The sequence below is a fragment of the Rhinolophus sinicus genome, chromosome 13 (assembly GCF_057876585.1).
Source record: "Rhinolophus sinicus isolate RSI-liver-muscle chromosome 13, RSI-T2T, whole genome shotgun sequence".
NCBI classification, from domain to species: domain Eukaryota; kingdom Metazoa; phylum Chordata; class Mammalia; order Chiroptera; family Rhinolophidae; genus Rhinolophus; species Rhinolophus sinicus.
Window position 1 is genome coordinate 29,797,581 of NC_142513.1, and position 19,399 is coordinate 29,816,979.

General features: G+C 38.5%; 1 protein-coding gene and 1 non-coding gene across 3 annotated transcripts in view; both read left to right on the forward strand.

Moving 5' to 3' along the window:
• The window catches only part of PLCB1 (phospholipase C beta 1), a 684,403-nt gene that overhangs the window by 648,168 nt on the left and 16,836 nt on the right, over positions 1-19,399 (forward strand). The window lies entirely within an intron of this gene.
• Positions 17,066-17,172, forward strand: LOC148756043 (U6 spliceosomal RNA). The gene has a single exon (XR_016018346.1). It is a non-coding gene; the product is annotated as a U6 spliceosomal RNA (small nuclear RNA).

Here is a 19,399-nt window from a genome sequence, read left to right on the forward strand (position 1 = left end):
GGGACTTATATTCATTTTTGCTCCAAAAGACGCATTAGAGCTGATGGTCCGGCTAGGTCTTATTTTCAAGGAAACAGGGTAGCAGTGCCCATATTGTAAGCATTATCTCTTTGAACATACCTAAGTATATTAGATGTGTTCATTTTTGTTTTATATAGTTAAAGGTGCAATTATAGGGTGCCTACATAGTCAGCATTTTTATGTTTCACTATTAAACTGAGCCTTTTATCCCGGATATCACAAAGAACATTTCCATGATCTCAGAAATTTCTATTGGACAGGCCTGACTTAAAGCTACTTCATCTGATCTTAAAACAACCACACTAGGTCTCTTTTTGTTGATGATTGCATGGAAAATTAGACAAATCCACAATTGTTGATGGAGATTTTAACATACCTCTCTCTCTTACTAACAGAACATGCAGGGAAACACAATCAATAAGGACACAGAGGATTTTAGTAACACAGTTAACCAACATGATCTTATGTACACATATAACATATTACATCCAACAATACATATTCTTTAAAGTACACATTAAAAATTTTTACCAGTGTAGACTATGTACTAGGTCACAAAGCAAGTCTCAAAGCCTCAAATTATTTAAATCATGTAGAGTATATTTGACCATAGTGGAATTAAGCAAGAAATCAATCACAGGAAGATAACTAGAAAATACCCAAATATTTCAAAAAATAATCAACACACTTCTAAAATCAAAATTAAAACAAGAACATATTTTTGAACTGAACAGTAAGGAAAATAACAACATACTAAATATATGGGATAAAGCTTAGGCAGTGCTTGGGGGGAAATGCATAGCTTTAAATGCATGTATTAGAGAAGAAGAAAGGGTGAAACTCAGTAGTCTATACTTCCATCTCAAGAAACTAGAAAGGAAACAGCATATTAAATCCAAAGAAAGTAGAAGGAAGCAAATACTAAAAATCACAACAGAAATTATAAACAGAGAAAATCCAGAAGGCTTAAATTTGGTTTATTAGTCTAAAATGATTAATAAAGTTGATTAAAAAAACCCCTGTAAAACTGATTTTTCGCTAATGGACTTAATTGCATTTGTTGCCCAGAAAAAAAGAAGTTTACTTTGAAACCATAATTTGCTAAACTTCCATCCAAGCCAATTCTCTTTCCATTATGCCAGACTTTCTGAAAGCCTGCTTTTCATCATTTAAGTTGAATTATAATGATCAGAGCATAATCAGGATAACAAAAGTGCTGGGGGAAGAATGCTGAGAGAAAGCAAATCTGTGAACATGCTGAGCATAGGTGACATGCGTGACATTGAAAATGCATCTTTCTAAGGGCCTTAATGGACATTGTGGGGAAGGAATGACTTTAAATATTGATTTTTTTAAAAGATGTGTCATGTAGGGTGACAGGCAGGGTCTCTTCTGGGGTCTCTAGTCCCGCTCCCCACATAAGAACGCAGCACATGGTGAGGCCAAAAAGGAACACCCACGGAGCCATAGATAGGGGAGTCATACCACTATAGTCTCACTGGCAGCTGGGTTGGAGACACAGGAAGCAGGAGCCACACTATCAGCAACCTGCCATCCACTTCTCTCTGCCAACAAACCTCACTTGCTAGCTGCAATCCGCCGTGCTAAATGTAATCCGCTCTTGCTAGCTCAGCCACCATCTTCTTGCTAGTCCCCATTTGCTGCTAGCATAGTCACAGCAGTTATATTAGTGGTCAGTGGCTCACTGGTTACAGCTGACGGCCAACTAGCCACAGCTGATGGCCATCCAATCACAGTTGATGGCCATTTACTACCTGAGCCAGCACCTTTCCATGTGAGGCCGAGAGCCTGGAAACTGCACTCCTGGCTCTGTCCCCACACCAGCACACACATCTAAGATCTGTTCTTACTCCTCTTCAAATACCCACCCCTTGGTGTATCAAAATGATCGCAAGGTCTGTTCTCATTAGGATGGACCAGGGGAGGAAGACAAGGAGGGCCTGGAAAGGGGGCATGGGGCCAGTTGGAAAGGAAATTCTGGTTTTCCAGTGGGGTGTTTTCTGACACTGACCAGTTTTTTGAGGCTGGCTGGGTGTCCTACAATTCAATTTAATTCTAAAACTAACTACACACAGAGTTAGTGCAGATGCCATAGCTTGAAGGTTCAGTACCACAAGTTTGCCCCCACTTGAGATGCTAGTTTCAAGTCTTGCACCACCCATTCTTCTAACTACACACTATAAATTGGAGGTTCTCACTACCCCCTCATCAGGTTTGAGAATTTGCTAGAATGGCTCACAGAACTCAGAAAGTCACCTCACTTAAGTTTACCAGTTTATTAGAAAGGATAAAAATGAAAAGCAGATGAAGAGGTACATAGGGTGAGGTCCAGAATGGTCCTGAGTACAGGGGCTTCTGTCCTGAGTTTCGGGTGTGCCACGCCCCCCAGCAAATAGATGCATTCTTCAACTCAGAAACTCTCTGAACACTGTTGTTAAAGAGTGGTTATAACTCAGTCTCCAACGACACCCTCCCCTGCGTGGAGGCTGGTGGTATTGGCTGAAATCACTTAGTCTTTCTGGAGATCAGTCCCATCCAGAGGACATCTAGAGGACTTACCCTAAGTCACTTCATTAGCATAAGCTCAGATGTGATGAAAGGCAATTATTATGTATCATGGATCACAAACTCCACAGCTATCACTTGGAAAATTCCAAGTATTTTAGCAGCTTGCCAAGAATTAGAGACAAAGACCCAATATATTTCTTACGATCAACCTGGATACCTCAGCATTGGGGAGGCCGTGTTCCCAGATGAGCTTGCCCCATGAGAGTGTGTGCACGAAGGACGGCCTGAAGGGGCCATGAGGGCCCAAGGAATAGGAACCCTTCTCCCAGATCTAAGGATGGCCTCATGGGAGGTCTGGGATGGGCCTGAGAGTCTCACACACAGATCCTCCCCCAGGTGATGCTGAGGCAGATGGTCCACAGGGTAGGAGAGTCAGAGGTGAAGGAGAATCACTTCCTCTCCTCTTCCTCCCTAACAGTTCTCAGTACTAGTCAGATCCTGGAAGGCACACTTGGAATGTCAAACCAGGAATTTGTCATGCTTTTGCAGATGGAGAATGTTTTGGGGGCGGAAAGCCAAACACTCAGAGTCTCCAAACAGCTTATCCCAAGAAAGAATGGCTACAGGCCTTGAGGGAATTAGGGAGAGATTTAGGCTGGCTGTACTCTCTGCTTCCAGGAGTTCTTTCTGCTAGATTGTCATGTGTGACAATAAAAATAAAATTTAAAATATTATCTTTTAGAAATAAAAGCCAAGTGGGCACTGAGCCTATCTGGGATTTCCCCCAGAAAGTAAATTATGCCCTGGCTCCAGGATTTTGAGATAATGAGAGCTTATTTGATTGAGTTCTTTCTAGGTACCCAAGCACTGAGCTGTCTCCTGTAATGTCTCATGGTGTCTGTGAGGCCGACTCCATCACCCTCATGTTATGCAGGGAAACTGAGACACGCAGACTGGCTGCTGGCCAAGATCATGCCACACTTCACTGGCAGAGTTGAGATGTGAATCAAGGCACCTACCTGGACCTTGAACTCATATAGTCTCCAAACCACTGCCCGGCACTGCTCTTTAAAACACACGTGTATAAATGTGCTGCAGATTTCAATTGAGAGCTGTGTGACTCCCAGCAACTTTCTTTTCCTTGAGTTCAAAGGAGAGGACACTGAATGTTAATTAAGGGTTGTCACAGCCAAAGCAGACTCAGAGCCTCAGGGCCAACCAAGATGCTCAAAAACACCCACAGGCACAATGCTTCCTCTTTGGGCTTCCAGAGCCAGGAAATGTGCTGGGTGTTTAAGCGGCTGTGGTTGTACCAAGAGTGCTCATGAACCGTGGATGTACAGAAACTTCCAGGGCCAATCGATCCTGAGAAACCAGTCCGGACTCCCTTTTACTGGGTCAGGAAAACATAAAAGGTTGAACTTCCCAGGGCAGTTGATTGCTGATTCTCATCCTAAATATCTGAAGAAATAAGAATACAAATTCCCCAGCCTACTCCAGGAAGCCATCTCCAACCATCTCATTCCAAGCAAAATCCATGAGCCAGAAATTGCAAACTGGCAACCAGGTTGAAATAATTTGACTCACACATTGTTACAGTACTTTCCTTTACTATTCTTTTATTTTCTTTTTCAATTGCTTTCCAGCTTTTAAAAATCAGGGCATTCCTCATTGAAAAATGTTTCCAGGCTTTTTTTTTTTTTTAAGTATCGGAAGACATAGCTGCATCAGGTCAATGTTCCCACTTGACATTAATTATCTGGACCTGAGGAAGGGGTTACCCCTTTAGACGGGTATATGAACTCCCTTTCACCACAATCACCATCACCCACTGTTGCCCTATAGCCACACACCACCATTAGCACCACACTACTTTTTTTTTCTTTGTTTTAACTTTTGTTTATTTAAGTGTGTTTTTCCCCCGGACCCATCAGCTCCAAGTCAAGTAGTTGTTTCAATCTACCATGTTTCCCCAAAAATAAGACCTAGCCGGACAATCAGCTCTAATGTGTCTTTTGGAGCAAAAATTAATATAAGACCCAGTATTATATTATATTATATTATATTATATTATATTATATTATATTATATTATATTATATTATATTATTAAAGACCCGGTCTTATATTATAGTAAAATAAGACCAGATCTTATATTAGTTTTTGCTCCAAAAGACGCATTAGAGCTGATTGTTCAGCTAGGTTTTATTTTCGGGGAAACACAGTAGTTGTGGAGTGCATACCTCACAGTGGCCCATGTGGGGATCGAACCGGCAAGCTTGTTGCTAAGAGCACCACACTCTAACCAACTGAACTAACCGGCCGCCCCCTGCCACTGCTTTTTACTCTTAACTTTACCCTCTCTTCCTCCTTTAGGTATTTGCATTTAATAACTGCTAATTTCCTGTTGTTCAGGGTCCCTTGTAGTGGATGACATGTGTGTTTGTTTATGTAAACCTTGCTTCAACAGGCCCCACTAGCCTAGAAGATAGTCATTGGGTGGGGATCTATACAGGACTGCAAAATAACTGTGGGTGTCCGCCCAACCTTCAGTCCCCAAGCACCTTATCCTGACGGCATGCTTTACTTTTTGCATGCCAACACCAACATGTGGAATAAAGTAGGTTATGAGTCTACAGGTGGAAAGCCTGAGAGAAAAAATTAAATGCCTAAGTCATAGGGGCAGAGCTTGACAAAATTTTGCTATGAACACTCATACAGTATTCCCCCTTACCTGCAAGGGTTACATTCAAGACCCCCAGTGGGTGTCTGAAGTGCAGCTAGTACCAAACCTGATATATACTATGTATTTTCTTATACATGCAGACCTATAAAGTTTAATTTATTAATTAGGCACAGTAAGAGATTAATAACAATAACTAATAATAAAATAGAACATTTGCAACAATATACTGTAGTAAAAGTTCTGTGAATGCGGTCCTTATCTCTCTCTCTCTCTGATAACTAAGTAACTATCAGGAGTGTACATAGTGTGGAGACACTGGGCAAAGGGGCGATTCACAACCTGGATGGGATGGGGCGGGACAGTGTGAGATTTCACCGTGCTACTCATCAGAAGGGTGTGTAATTTAAAATGTATGGATTTAAAACGTCTGGACTTTTCCATGTAATATTTTTGGACTCCAGTTGACTGCGGGTAACTAAAACCATGGAAAGTGAAACTCCAGATAAGAGGGGGGAACGACCGTACTGCTGAGTAAAATGTAAAGACTTACGGATAACAGCCTGTAAAGGATAAATTCAATACACGCAAGGAAAAGAAAACATTTCCCTAGAAAGCTTCTCTCACTGCTATGTGAATCTCTTAAATGAGAATGGGATGCTTTCTGCCCCTTAACAATCTCCTGTGCTGAAACATTTTATGTGATTGTGTGCGCTCCGGCCAAAGCATTATTCTACAAAAAAAATGCTCTCGGAAAGCTCTCAACATTTACTTGGCGTAAAGCATTTCTAGTGAGTTAATGCACCATTTTACCACTAGAGGGCAAGAGCGACTCCGCAATACAAGACTTAGCCAGACCTAAAGTCAAAATGATTAATAATGGTGAAGCAAAAACAAGAAGACAGAGAGAAAAGGGGACGGGCACACGAAGGCAAAATAAACATCCATAAACTTAAACTTTCTTGGGTAGAGAGGGCATGAAAAACGTCACCCATAAGTCACTTTCAAACTTTTTTTCTCTCTTTCCTTTCTCTTTCCAGTTTTAAAAAATCAATTCCACTGTCCTCAGTTCCTGAAATTACTATTCAGTGGTGTGGGACTGGGTCAGACAGAAGTCAGAGGGCATTTTTCAACACAGCCTAGAGCTTTGACTAGGGAAGGAGGAAAGCTTACAACCCCTCTTCCCCAACCCCAAAACTCCAGCGGCTCTGAGTAAGCAGCAGGGAGTCCTGCCACCTCTTCTTCCTAACAAGTGATGTTTCTTCCAATAAAACCACCATTTTTGCGAAACAGAAGGCACTGGGGTAGGGCTAGCAGCTGCGACACCTCCCCTCTCTCTCCCTTTCTCCCTCTGTCCATGCCCTTTCGCCTCCCACAAGGTTAACCAAGATTACAGACCTAGACGTGTTTTTTTTTGCAGGGGGAGGAGGAGGAGGGATATTCATTATGAAGCTGAGTTGCCTGTAGACTATTTATAATAAATTTCTACTAGGAAAGGACATTTGGCTGACAACCGTTTTCTTCTGCCTCGGCATGACCAAATACAGTAAGAATTCAAAATGAAAACTGAAAAGCAGGGAAGAAGAGCCTACAGCTGGAGAAGTCTGTTTTCACATCTCAGGCTGGCGAATGACAAACTTGGGAAGCAGCCTCCTGTGTATTCCCTGTCCCCATTATCTCCTTTCGCTTCTCTGAAGGGCTAAGAAGGCTTCACTCTTAGCCAAGACTCCTTCGTGCTGCAGCTTAATTTTCCTTGTATAATTTTAAATACAGATCATGTCTACAGTGCAGCAATTAATGGATAGCCTAAAGACTTATTATTTCAAACTAATTGATATGCAGGAAAAGTTTAAATAACATCACAGGGAGAGGAGAAATTTTAAGTGATGTGTGCACAGTGAATTTAGTATTTCTCTCTGTTGTGGAAATAGCAAAAACATCTGCTCACTAAGGGGAAGCGACCAAAAGGTAGTATTGACCTGGAAATCTTTCCCTATTGGCATTCTTAAGCACATGATTGGAAAAGAGAGTCAGACATTTCAGAAATCAGAGATGGCAGTGGTCAGGTCCCCCCACCGCCACACCCACCCTTACCAATTCTAGGGAATCATCTCATGAGAGAAAGGAAGGCCAGAATGTATTTGAGTGGTGCTCGTGGGTGAGCGATAAGAAATGGGAAAACTGATGCCAGTATTCCCATTGTAATTCTGTAGCCAAATCCCCCTCTTGATTTAAAGTTGAGAGGGAAATCTATAAAGGCCAAGTTCACACAGCTGCAACAGAACTTATTCCAAATTGCCAGCACTTCCAGACCTAGGATTCCCTCCAACTTCTAAGAAATGTAAGAAATATGCTGCAATTCATGACAGTACAGGCAAAACAAAATAAAACAAACCAACTCGCCTTTCTAATTTCCCCATTCTGCCTTCTAGCAAGTTTAACAGGAAAGTCCAGAACATTGATCTGAAGAAACAATACTCTTCAAGTGGAAGAAAGCAAGAACATTTTATTTTAAGAAACTAGACTACAGCAGCAACGTTTTCAACATCTGAACGGGGCATTTGTAAGGAAACAGAATTCACACCAAACATAAACCATAGAGAAAAAAAACAAAACACCTCTAAAATTCACTTGTTCAGACTGGATTCATATCATGAAAATATATGAATAACTTTGGCCAAGTCTCTTAAACCTTGTGATCTTCGGTCTTTTCAAATATAAAATTGCCACATAGATTGGTGACTTTTTGGGACCCTTCAGTTCTAACCATCTACTTTATTTAGGTGGCTCTACACATTAATAGACATCAGTTATACAGAACCGAATACATAATAATCCTGGCACACCCTTCTCACTGGTCCATGCAAGACCATATTTATCTACTTATAATGTAATAAATATCTATGAAATAATTACACAACACGAAAACTGGAACACTAATTTCTACCCCATCTAGTAGCTCTGCCTCTCTCTCTCTCCACCCTCTATCATCCAAGGTAGCTATAAATCTGAATTTTGTATGTATAATTCTTATATCTTTATATTCACATAAGTATACAAGTAGATATATGCATGCATTATATATACATGTATGTTTATATGTGTATGTATGCATGTATACATTTATAGGCACGTGTATATACACATCATGTGCATATTTACATAACACGTATTTTATTTTTTGGTTTTAGTTATTTTTAACTTTATAAAATGGCATCATATGAAATTAAACATTTCATGCTGAAGTATGATAATATATGTAAAAGTATCATAATGAAGTATACTGTATGTTTTTCACTTAAAATAGAAATATGTGCATATCTTCACCAAAAGACACAGACTAGAATATTCATACTTGCAGTTTATAATAGTCCCAAATTGGAACTAGTCCAATGTCCATCAAGTGTTACATCAATAAATAGCGTATAATACATTCACACAATTAAATACTATATAGCAATGAGAGGGGACAGTCCACAGTGATACACAACATAATAGATGACTTTCACAAACAGTATATTGCATGAAAAGGGGCCAGACACAAAAAAAGTATACACAATATTATTACATTTATATGAAGTTAAAATGATAGCTACCTTAGGTGGGGAATGGGATGGCTTGTGACTGCAATGTGGTAAGAGAGGAACTTCTGTAGTGCTGGTAATATTCTCTTTCCTGATCTGGATGATGATTAAATAGGTATGTTCACCTTGTGAAAAAAAACCCACAAATCCATACACTTATTGTATCAGGTATTCTTGTATAACAAATACCACCCCCAAAACTCAGTGGCCTATTGTTTTAACAAGAAGCATTCAATATTGGTCACAAGTTGATGAGCAGGGACATTCTTTTGGTCTAGATCAGTCTCACTCATGTGTCAGCTGAGAGTCAGGTAGGCAGCTCTGCTGAACTTGACTGGACCCCCTTCCAAGTTCGGGGGTCAGCTGGATTTAGCTGGTCTAAGACGGCCTTAGCCATCTTAGTTCTACAACAGGGTCTCTCCATATGGCCTTTCATCTGCCAGTAGGCAATCCAGGCTTATTCATCTGCTGGTGACATGGTTCAAAAAGCAAGAGTGGAAGCACAAGAAGCCTTTTGAGAAATAGACTCAGAACTGGGACAATGTCACTTTTGCCGTATTTTGTTGACAAAAGTGACAAGTGAGGAGTAAAGAAGTGTGGTCTTTGTTTAAATCAATCTACCACACTTCTATGCACTTTTCTCTATGTATAATAATAAAAACATTTTAATAAAATTAATTATATCTCTATATGATTTATCTATATGGTTAGATGTGGCTCTCATTTATTTTGCTTTCTAACATTCTATTCTATGAATATATCACAGTTTATTCATCTACTCTCCTATCAATGGGCATTATAGGAATTTTTCAGTTGATTGCTGTTATAAGAAAATCGTCTATAAACATTTCTGCACATATCCCCTAGTGCACAAATTCTGTTCAAGGGTTTTCCTTGGTTGTACACCAAAATGTGGAATTGCTGTATTATGGGGAATATGAATCTTTACTTTTACAAGATGATGCTAAATTTTCTTCCAAAGTAACTGTACCAGTTTGCATTTCCCTCAGCAGTATGTGAGAGACCCTTTCCAGACACTTTCCAATAGTTAATTTTCAAGTCAAACTTCTTAGTATTTCCCATTAAGTTCGGTATAAAATGGTATTGCAGTGTGGTCTTTATTTGCTTTTCCCGGATCAATGAAGAGAATGATCATCCTTTCATTTTATTTGTTTGTTGTTCCTTTGGTTTCGGCCACGTGTGTTTCTTAACTACAATACCTATTGGTATCTTTGCTCATTTTTAAGTTGGGTGATTTTTCTTATCTTACTGCTTTACAACAATTCCTTGTCTGCTTTTGTTAGATGTGTATGTTGTGAAAATCTTTGTCCACTTTATAATTTCTTTCTCACTTTATTGAAGGTGTCATTTGATTGACAGCTTTCTTAATTTTACGTATTTAATTTTTGTTTTAATGTTTATTGTTAGCTATTGAGGCTTTTTAAAGTGATCCTTATCTATCCCAAAGTCTGAAATATATTTATTAATATTGTCTTCTAAAAGTTTCAAAGTTTTGCTGTTGGGTTTTAAATCTTTATCTGGAGTTTATCTTTATGCATGGTGTATGTTGAGGTGCTAAGTTCACATTTATTTATATAAATAGCCATCTTTTAAAGCTTTATTTATCAAAAGATTCCTCTTTTTTTCCACTAATTTGCCATCCCCATTGAGGAATTTTCATAGATCAGAATTCCATACATGCTGGGCCACTTTCAGGGTTACCTAGTCTATTCCATTGGTCACTTAACGTGACTATCCTTGCATCTGCACCAATCTCTTGTTTACTGTAACCTCATCACACAACCTGCATCTGGGAAAATACCCCTTTCCTATTCCTAATTGGTTCATCCATTTCTAAGGCCAGCACTTAAGAAAAATAAGCCCATTCTTGATTGGCTCAATAACTTCGATTCATTTGAAAGAAGCACCAAATCTGGAACTTCCATATAAATAACATCTGCTGACAAACAGAAAATATTTCCAAATAGCACAACCTAACTTTTTCAGCTTAACTCTTTATATCTACACTAAGAAAATCATAACAAATATCTTTAAACTCAATGCTTCTTGAGCTTTAATGTGCATGTGCGTTACCTAGAGATCTTTTATAAAATGCAAACTCTGATTCAGTGGGTCTGAGGTGAGCTTGAAGTGATTTTGCTGGTCTTAGGACCACACTTTGAGTAGCAAGCCTTTATAAAGTGATGTTATTCCATGCAGCTGCGTTGGAGAACATTTTGTTTTAATCTCTCTGGACACTTTCAGAATCCCTTCCTAATTCTGAGAATGGTCAGATAATTCTTGTTGAAGTCTCTTTTCCAGTGTAGACTCCAAACTGAAGTCAAGTAAAATATTTTCAAAGGTTATGGATTATTCAACTGAATAAATGTGTATCTGAATGTGGTAAGACCTAGATAACACAGTGGGAATAGGAGAGGAAAGAAAAAAAGAACATAATATCCTGTTCTGCACTCTACCACGATAATATGTATCATTTTGCCTTTGTTATTCTTTTATTCTATATAAAAGTTTCCATCAGCTTTCTAGTGAGTCACTGAGAAAATATAAATATGTGGGCTTCTTGCTAATGCTTGGTAGGAGAGAAGGTTATTATACATAATTGAAGACTGTGGTGTAAGAATAACTGAGTTTGAATTCTGACTTCATTACTTACCAGCTGTGTGACTAGCTGTGTCGCTTTGCCATTAAATAATACTAGTATTTACCTCATAGAATAATACGAGAATTCCAAGAGGTTCTCTGTGCAGATAATCCATGCCAGTCGCTTAACCTAATGCCAGCATATAATAAATGCTCGGTAAATATTCATAGTAATGGACATTGTTATTGACAACTATTACAGAATAGTTGCTAAGAGCCTAGTGGAAGAAAACCTTTGTGTTTAAGACACTGGCAATTTGTTTTCATGTGTGGTAACTGGAGGCTTTGATTTCATGGATTAACTCAGAGGCTGGTCTCCCCACAGTGATTCAAGGTTCCCAGATCAACCATACATACTGATTTGGCAATTCATCTTGTATGCATATCTTGTGTTGTTATATAATTTTGCCTTGGCTCACCAATTATAAGTTTCTACATTTTAAGTTGTCTATTCTTCAGAGATAACTGTTATATACTATTCAGGATTTCCCAAGCCAACCACCATAGAGCAAGTCATTTACGTTATTAGTAGGTGTTCAATAAATATTCATTAGTTAATTGAATGATTAACTGAAGTAATCATACACCTCCTCAGGGATTCAAGCAGGATGAATAAGGAATAACATCTAATGGACTATTTTCTTCGAGAAATTAATATATTATCAGTGTGTTTTCATTTGTTTCTTGAACATGATTTTCCTGATATCTTACGAGAACTCATGGGAAGAGTTTATATACTGATAGAATAACCATTAATTGGTTTTCAAGTTCAGTTAGAAACTAAACAATTTCAATCAGTTGCTTCATTTTCAACTCATTATTTTGACCTCGTGGTAGACATAACTTTCTTAAAAGAGTCCATGTTTGACTTGCCAGACAAATTTCCAAATTTATTCTATGTTTTCCAAAGAAGTTGGTTACTGATTTATTAAATAAATATTAGACATAAGAATAAATATTTTAGGGGGGTAGGAGAAGAAGATGAATAGAAATTTATGGGTGAGTAAAGGGGAAAGAAATCCAAATAACCATTTTTTCTGATTATATTTTAATCCAAAAGACTATTTTAAATCAGGTTTTATGTCTTGATTAGTGACATTTCTGAAAACGTTGATTGCATTTGGCTCCTAAGTATGAAATAGAAACATACTTGTAAAAAGGAAATGAGTTTAATTTGTGTATTTATATTAGTAACGTGATCCAGGCACAAGAACTGTTAGTAAAGGACGATGAATTTACTGTTTATTTGAGATGTAAACGTAGGATAATTCATTAATTGATGAAATGGATCATCTTCTTTGAGACAAAGCATTTGATTAAAAGGCAGGCTAATGAGGAAAAATGTCAATTAACTTTTGATTTATTAGCAAAACATTGAAAATATACATTGTGATGGTTAGATATTATATACTTATTTTAAAGCAGAAGCCTTTACCTTTAAACATACATACATCTCTGGTATTGCTATTCAATTATTAATTTAATGCAAAAGCCATTTCTTAAAGATACCATTATATCATATTTCTTCTATTAAATGCAATAACATATTTCCTCTTGTGGAATACATTTGGTCTTCTTTTGAAGGGATAAAATGCTTTTGAATATGCTCACTATGTCATACATTATTTATTCATCTTAATGTTTAGCATAATTTTTCTTGACAGCCTTTCTTTCACTTGAAATGTTATGTAACAAAAACACCAGAACCGACTGGCATTTAGGTTTATCCCTCTGTTCCACATGCTGCTGGAGGAAGAGGGAAGAAAACATCATGCATCATCGTTATGCTGGGCACATTTCAGCCACAGCCTATCTTTTCTCCTGTACATCAATTTCTCTTCTCCACGGAAATACTTTCACAGCAGTTTAGACTCCTGTTACGTTATACATGACCACAAAGGTTAAGGTCTACATAGCAGGGACCTAAAGATATCCAAATTCAAATTTACTTGGATTGCTGCATGAATTTAATTTAATGGTTTCTTTAAGACCACTTAGGTCTGTATAGATTCAGAAAGGGATGGATAGATATTTTTCAATCTAAATATTAGCATTGAGTGATTTATGATAAATCTTCAGCTCAAGTAACTTATAAGCAAGTCAAATGATATCAACATGAATTAGACACTAGGGCACATCAATCTATAAACTATGAGAAAACTCCTGTGATTTTTACACCTAATATACGCCAGCTAAATAAACTCAGACTAAGTTAATGTCTTAGATTGGGTTCCCGCAGAAGCCAACCCTGAGATAAGAATTTGAGTACAAGCAGTGCTTCTGAGAAGTGAGCCCAGGAAACTGCTCGGGGGTAGAGAAGTGTGGCAAGAAAAGCAAGGCAGCCAATATACAGTGTGTTTGTACTCAATCCTACTAGGCAACTCTGGGATACTTTAGAATATGCATTTTAGGGTTATTCCATGCAGAGGGTAAGGGAGCAGGGGTATACATATGCCAGCTACTGTGTAGCACTTCCAGCCAGCTGTGCTCTCCACTAGAAAAAGCCGGCAGTTGGAACTAGGTCAGTCTGCATTGCAAAGATCAGTCCAAACGGGTTCTAGGTTGGGCAGTGACAATCACTTCTATAGTTAGCTTCAGAATTGGACAAGAAGCTCCCCTAGATTATAACGCTACAGTCTCAGTAATTCCAATTTCCATGGCATTGAACCCGGTACGTGGTATCTGATATATGCATCTTGACAATAAGGAAGTGTGTTGAAGTTTATAAAATATTTTCCAAATCTGACACTACTTTTTTGGCAAGCCCCATTCATTAAATATATGACTGATTCTCAAAAATTCATGTATATACTCGTAAAAATCACCTGCCAACTTAAGTTCTAAAGCATTGGTTCTCAAAGTTGTGGATTCATTATACTCGACCAGAGTGTTTAATAGCACGTAGATGACAGAGCCGCCTCCCTGAGTTTCTGATTCAGTCAGTTTGGTGTGGGCCTGAGAAGTTGCATTTCTAACAAGATCCCAGGTGATGCTGATTCTCCATGTAACTGCACACTGTGCTTGCTCCTGCCCAAATCATTTCTGTGTTGAACCATTCTTTCCAAAAGAAGGAGGTTACATTCTTCAGATAAAGAAAGTATATCTTGAAATACATTTTCTGTCTAATTCTAACTGGACGAGTTCAGCAGAAGAAGTTTTTTCCACCTCTGAAAAAGTCAGACAACTGGAGGTTGGAGTCTTTTATCCACAGTTGAAAATTCTGTCACATTTATTTAATTGACATATACTGAAAGATGGTCATTCATGGTAAGGCCTCAGAGATAGGGATTAGATTGATAGGTTTTTCTGATTGGGATTTTATAGAGCACTGTAAAAGTTGTGCACGTAATAATGCTTTTCATTATTGGTAGGTCACTGGTCTCTGTTCCATCAAGAGGTATTTCGAACTTTTATGGTGTTTTAATCTACTTAGTGTACAATTAGGCAAAATAGCACTGTGTTTTTTTAAAAAAAAAAAACAATTCAGAGTACTCATATTTTTTCTTTTTTAGTTATTTTGGAATAAAATTGGCTGTGCTACAGAGAGTAAGGGGTAATGATATGGACGGGTCCTTGATACAGTGAAGTGGCAGTCACCTGGACAGGTGTGCAGGTGATGTGTAATGGTGTCCAGTACTTCCGGTCTCAGGTAATTGCTGTTCTCTGATACCAGGGAGAGGTGATCACTTCCTCCTTTGTGCTACCACTGTATGTTGGCTATAATTTTATCATAGTACTTGTATCAGCATCTCACATTGTTGTTTTATGTTTCACATTTTCCCACTGGTCTGGGGACTCCTTCAAACCAAGGCTGTTTCTCATTCACATCTCTATGCCTAGCATTTAGTTACAGTGCCAGGTACATAGAAGGGCACTCCATAAATTTTGGATAAATGAATGAATAAATCAATGAATATATGAAGGATTAAAGACAAAAAAGTGAGTAAATGAGCCGTGACTCACTGGCATGTGCTGTCCAGTTCAGTATTGCAAGCATTGGCATAGGTACAGTGATCTGGGATTCAGATGGCTCTGTGGCTAGCAAGGCAACTGAGAACCACCCAGAATAGGCTTGATAGAACCTACTAGACTTTTCTGTCACCAGTAGCTTTCCCTAAAGCCATTTATCCCTGTGTAAGTAAGGATGCCTATGATCCATCAGAAGGGGTTTTAAACCCCTAGATTGGGTGAGTTGAAAAAAAATCACACAAGTTTTAAGAAGCAACCGTAGAGTTGTACGATGTCAGGCGATGGCTAGCTGATGGGAAGCTGGCAGCAGAAAGTAAGATTTAGCTGACTAGCTCCAGCCTGCTATCTAAGCCAAAGAATAGGGCATAATGTCTTACAATTGATTTGCAATAATACTTAATTGAAGTCACCCATTCCTGTCCTTATAAGAGTAACTTCTTTATAGCCGTTCCCTATAGGTTCTACATATACTTTAATCCAGTCATAGCAATGGAAGAAAAGGGATTTTTTTCCCCCTTTTTGCATTTTCCTTATAGAAAACAAATAGATAAAGATTGATGGAACCCCAGGGTTTTATAACACTAGCTCTTTTTCTCTTATAGCTATAAAGTAGCTACTCAAGATTTATTGTTAAGATTATTCTCTAATTCTACTTTAAATCTAGAATAACCAAATAAGCCCCAAGCAACTTTAAGAGGCCATCTTTATGGTATAAAATTTGGCTAATAAAGATGAATCATAAAGAGGAGAAACCTACATGTATATTCATCATTCCCCTAACTTTAATGTAAATCCCACAACACAAACTACATATGTGAGAATGTATTGGTTAGCACAACACTAACTACTATTACAAGCTACTACTAATACTACTACAAGGAGCATCAAAATGTCATTGGCTTCATACAAGAGATTTTGTTTTTCACATAACAGTTCATTGTTGGTATTTCTGGTTGGTGGACAGCATGCTTCACATAGTAATTTAGAGAATCAGGTTATTTTCATAATGTAGCTGTATCGTCTAGGGCCCTGCTGGAAAAGGGAAAGAGACAGTAGAGATGCCTCTGAACATCCCCACCCTGACATTTCATTGGCAAGAACTGGTCACATGTCCACCCCTGGATACAAAGATAGTGAGGAGGGCTTACAAACATTGTCTTTGTCTAGGCAGCTGCCATCCAGGCACAGCAGACACCATGAAAGAGCACAAGTAAATTTGGGGGATAACTAGTCATGTTCTGCAATGTAGACCAAGATAATGGAATTCAAATCTACTATGCCTAGAATTACTCTAACTTGTCTACCACTCATATAAGACCGTAAAGATAAAGTCAGTAGAGTAAACACTTGTTTTCCAAATGACCTCTGCAGATCACTTAGAAAACAAAAAGTGGGGCGATCCATCAGTACAAAGATCTGGCCTAGACTTAAAAAGGAACATTTCTATAAAAACACCTTGCAATGAGGTTTATCAGATGTCTCATTCCAAACCCTGTGGATGTAGCACAGTCACATCACCACTTTGATATGAGGAAATGGAAAAATAGGGGGACATCCCAAATTATTTAGCAAGTGCCTTCAAGAGGAGCTGACTAGAATAGAGTCAAAAGCTTATCTTTGTGCTCGCTTCGGCAGCACATATACTAAAATTGGAACGATACAGAGAAGATTAGCATGGCCCCTGCGCAAGGATGACACGCAAATTCGTGAAGCGTTCCATATTTTTTCGAATATATGGTGATGGAAGAACTGACTCTGGGTGATGAACACACAATGGGATTTATAGATGATTTAATACAGAATTGTACACCTGAAATCTATGTAATTTTACTAACGATTGTCACCCCAATAAATTTAATTAAAAAAAAAAAAAAAATCTTATCTTTGGTTAGACTAAAGTGTCTTCTTCCCAGGGATGAGTGCCTTGTCAAAGATCCAGGACACCAGCACAATGTGGTAATGTCTCCTTCACACAGCAAAGAGGATGGAGTCCCATCCCTGAAAGGGGAGGCCTCAGTAGACTTTGGGGTAGTTATCTATCAAGTCCAAAGACAATCCCAAAGTGTACGAGGTGTGACAATTAAGTTCGCAAACTTGTTGCAACAATGCTACTAAACTTTTTTTGATATCAGAGGGATTATTCATTATGAATTTTAACAAACTGGACAAACAGTTAACCAAGTTTACTATTTGGAAGTGCTGAAAAGGCTGCGTGAAAAAGTTCAGTCTGCCTGAACTTTTTGCCAACAATTCATGACTCTTGCATCACAACAATGCACCAACTCACAGGGTACTGTCTGTGGGGGAGTTTTTAGCCAGTAAACAAATAACTGTATTGGAACACCCTCCTTACTCACCTGATCTGGCCCCCAATGACTTCTTTCTTTACCTGAAGATAAAGGAAATATTGAAAGGATGACATTCAGGACATCAAGGGTAATATGACAGCTCTGACGGCCGATCCAGAAAAAGAGTTCCAAAATTGCTTTGAAGGGTGGACTAGGCGCTGGCATCAGTGCAAAGCTTCCCAACGGGAGTACTTAGAAGATGACCATAATGATATTCAGCAACAAAGTGTGAAGCACTTTTTCTAGGATGAGTTCACGAACTTAATTGTCCGACCTCATACATTACTCAGATGTTCCAGAAGTTGCAAATTGACCTCCACAGTATTGTTGTGTTTGTGGTTGTGGTGGTTGTTGTTTTCCCCTCTTTGGAAAACCATTTTTTTACATTTCTAATGTAGGTGCCAATATTGACAAACCAGATGGTTTAACATGAAAATACAGATTGCTAGCTTCTTTTGAAAACTCAGATGTGGCAACCTTGGGCATACACGTGGCAGCAACCTAGCTGGCAAGATCAGATAGCTGTTTTTTGCAACAGAGGAACACCCTCCTCAATCACCATAGTTCCTGCCTGTTCCCAGTCCTTCGTTTACCTTTCTACTTGGCCCTGTTTCAGTTTGCTCTCTCCGAGAAACTCCATTATAGTTTCCAACTTCACCTTGGACGGAGAATTCAGGCATGGCAATCAGGCTTCCCAAAACACTCATAAGGCCAATAGAACAAACGTCTATTTGCCTCTCAGATGAAGCTGTAAACGGACAACCAAAACCCACAGCAAGTTAAGCAGAAGGCTAAACATCATATTTAGAAGGCGCGACTCTATAATTAGGAAATCCTCTCTTCCTAAGCATCAAAATCAATTATCTTGATAAAAATCCTACTACAGCTAACCACTCTGGAAATATACATTTATAAAAAGTAAAAGAAAAACCAAAACTAATTTTAGGTGATCGGGAGAAGGGCGTTCTCCAAGGATATGGCTGAGTTCATTCCAGGACATTTGACAAAGCCGCTCTCCTTTTTTTCAAATGTGATGCACAGGCTGTAAATCAAAAAAAGAGCGGTTTTAGCTACTACTTAAGTTGGGTAATAACTTATGCTTGGCAAGTCCTAAAAGGAGTTAAAACAAAGGTGTGTGCAGATGAGGAGATTCTGATCTGAAGGGAGGCCCACGCAAGGGTGGGGCCTCAATGAGAATAAGTCTTCAGAGACCACTTACAGTATGTCTTAAAGGATCCCAGCCCAAGATTTGCCAAGGAGGATATTTCATTGGGACTCCCACTTATCTGAGATGGTTGCAGGCACCATCTGAACTACAGACATTTCTTTCTAATGTGACTCAGTATGGAATTAAATTCATAATGTAAGTTCAATCCTTCCCTGCTGGTGGCATTCCACTTGATTGAAAAGAAATACACACTTCATCTAAAAATAATTAGCTTAAAAAAATAAATAAATAAAAATAGCTTTTGAAAAACCTTTTATTTCAACTGACTTGAGGCTTTTCATTTATTCTTTTAGGGTTTATGTGGTTGAGAGAATGGGATTCTCCTGGTGTTGTCTTTCTTAGCCTCTCTCCAGTGGATATAAATCACCCTTTACTAT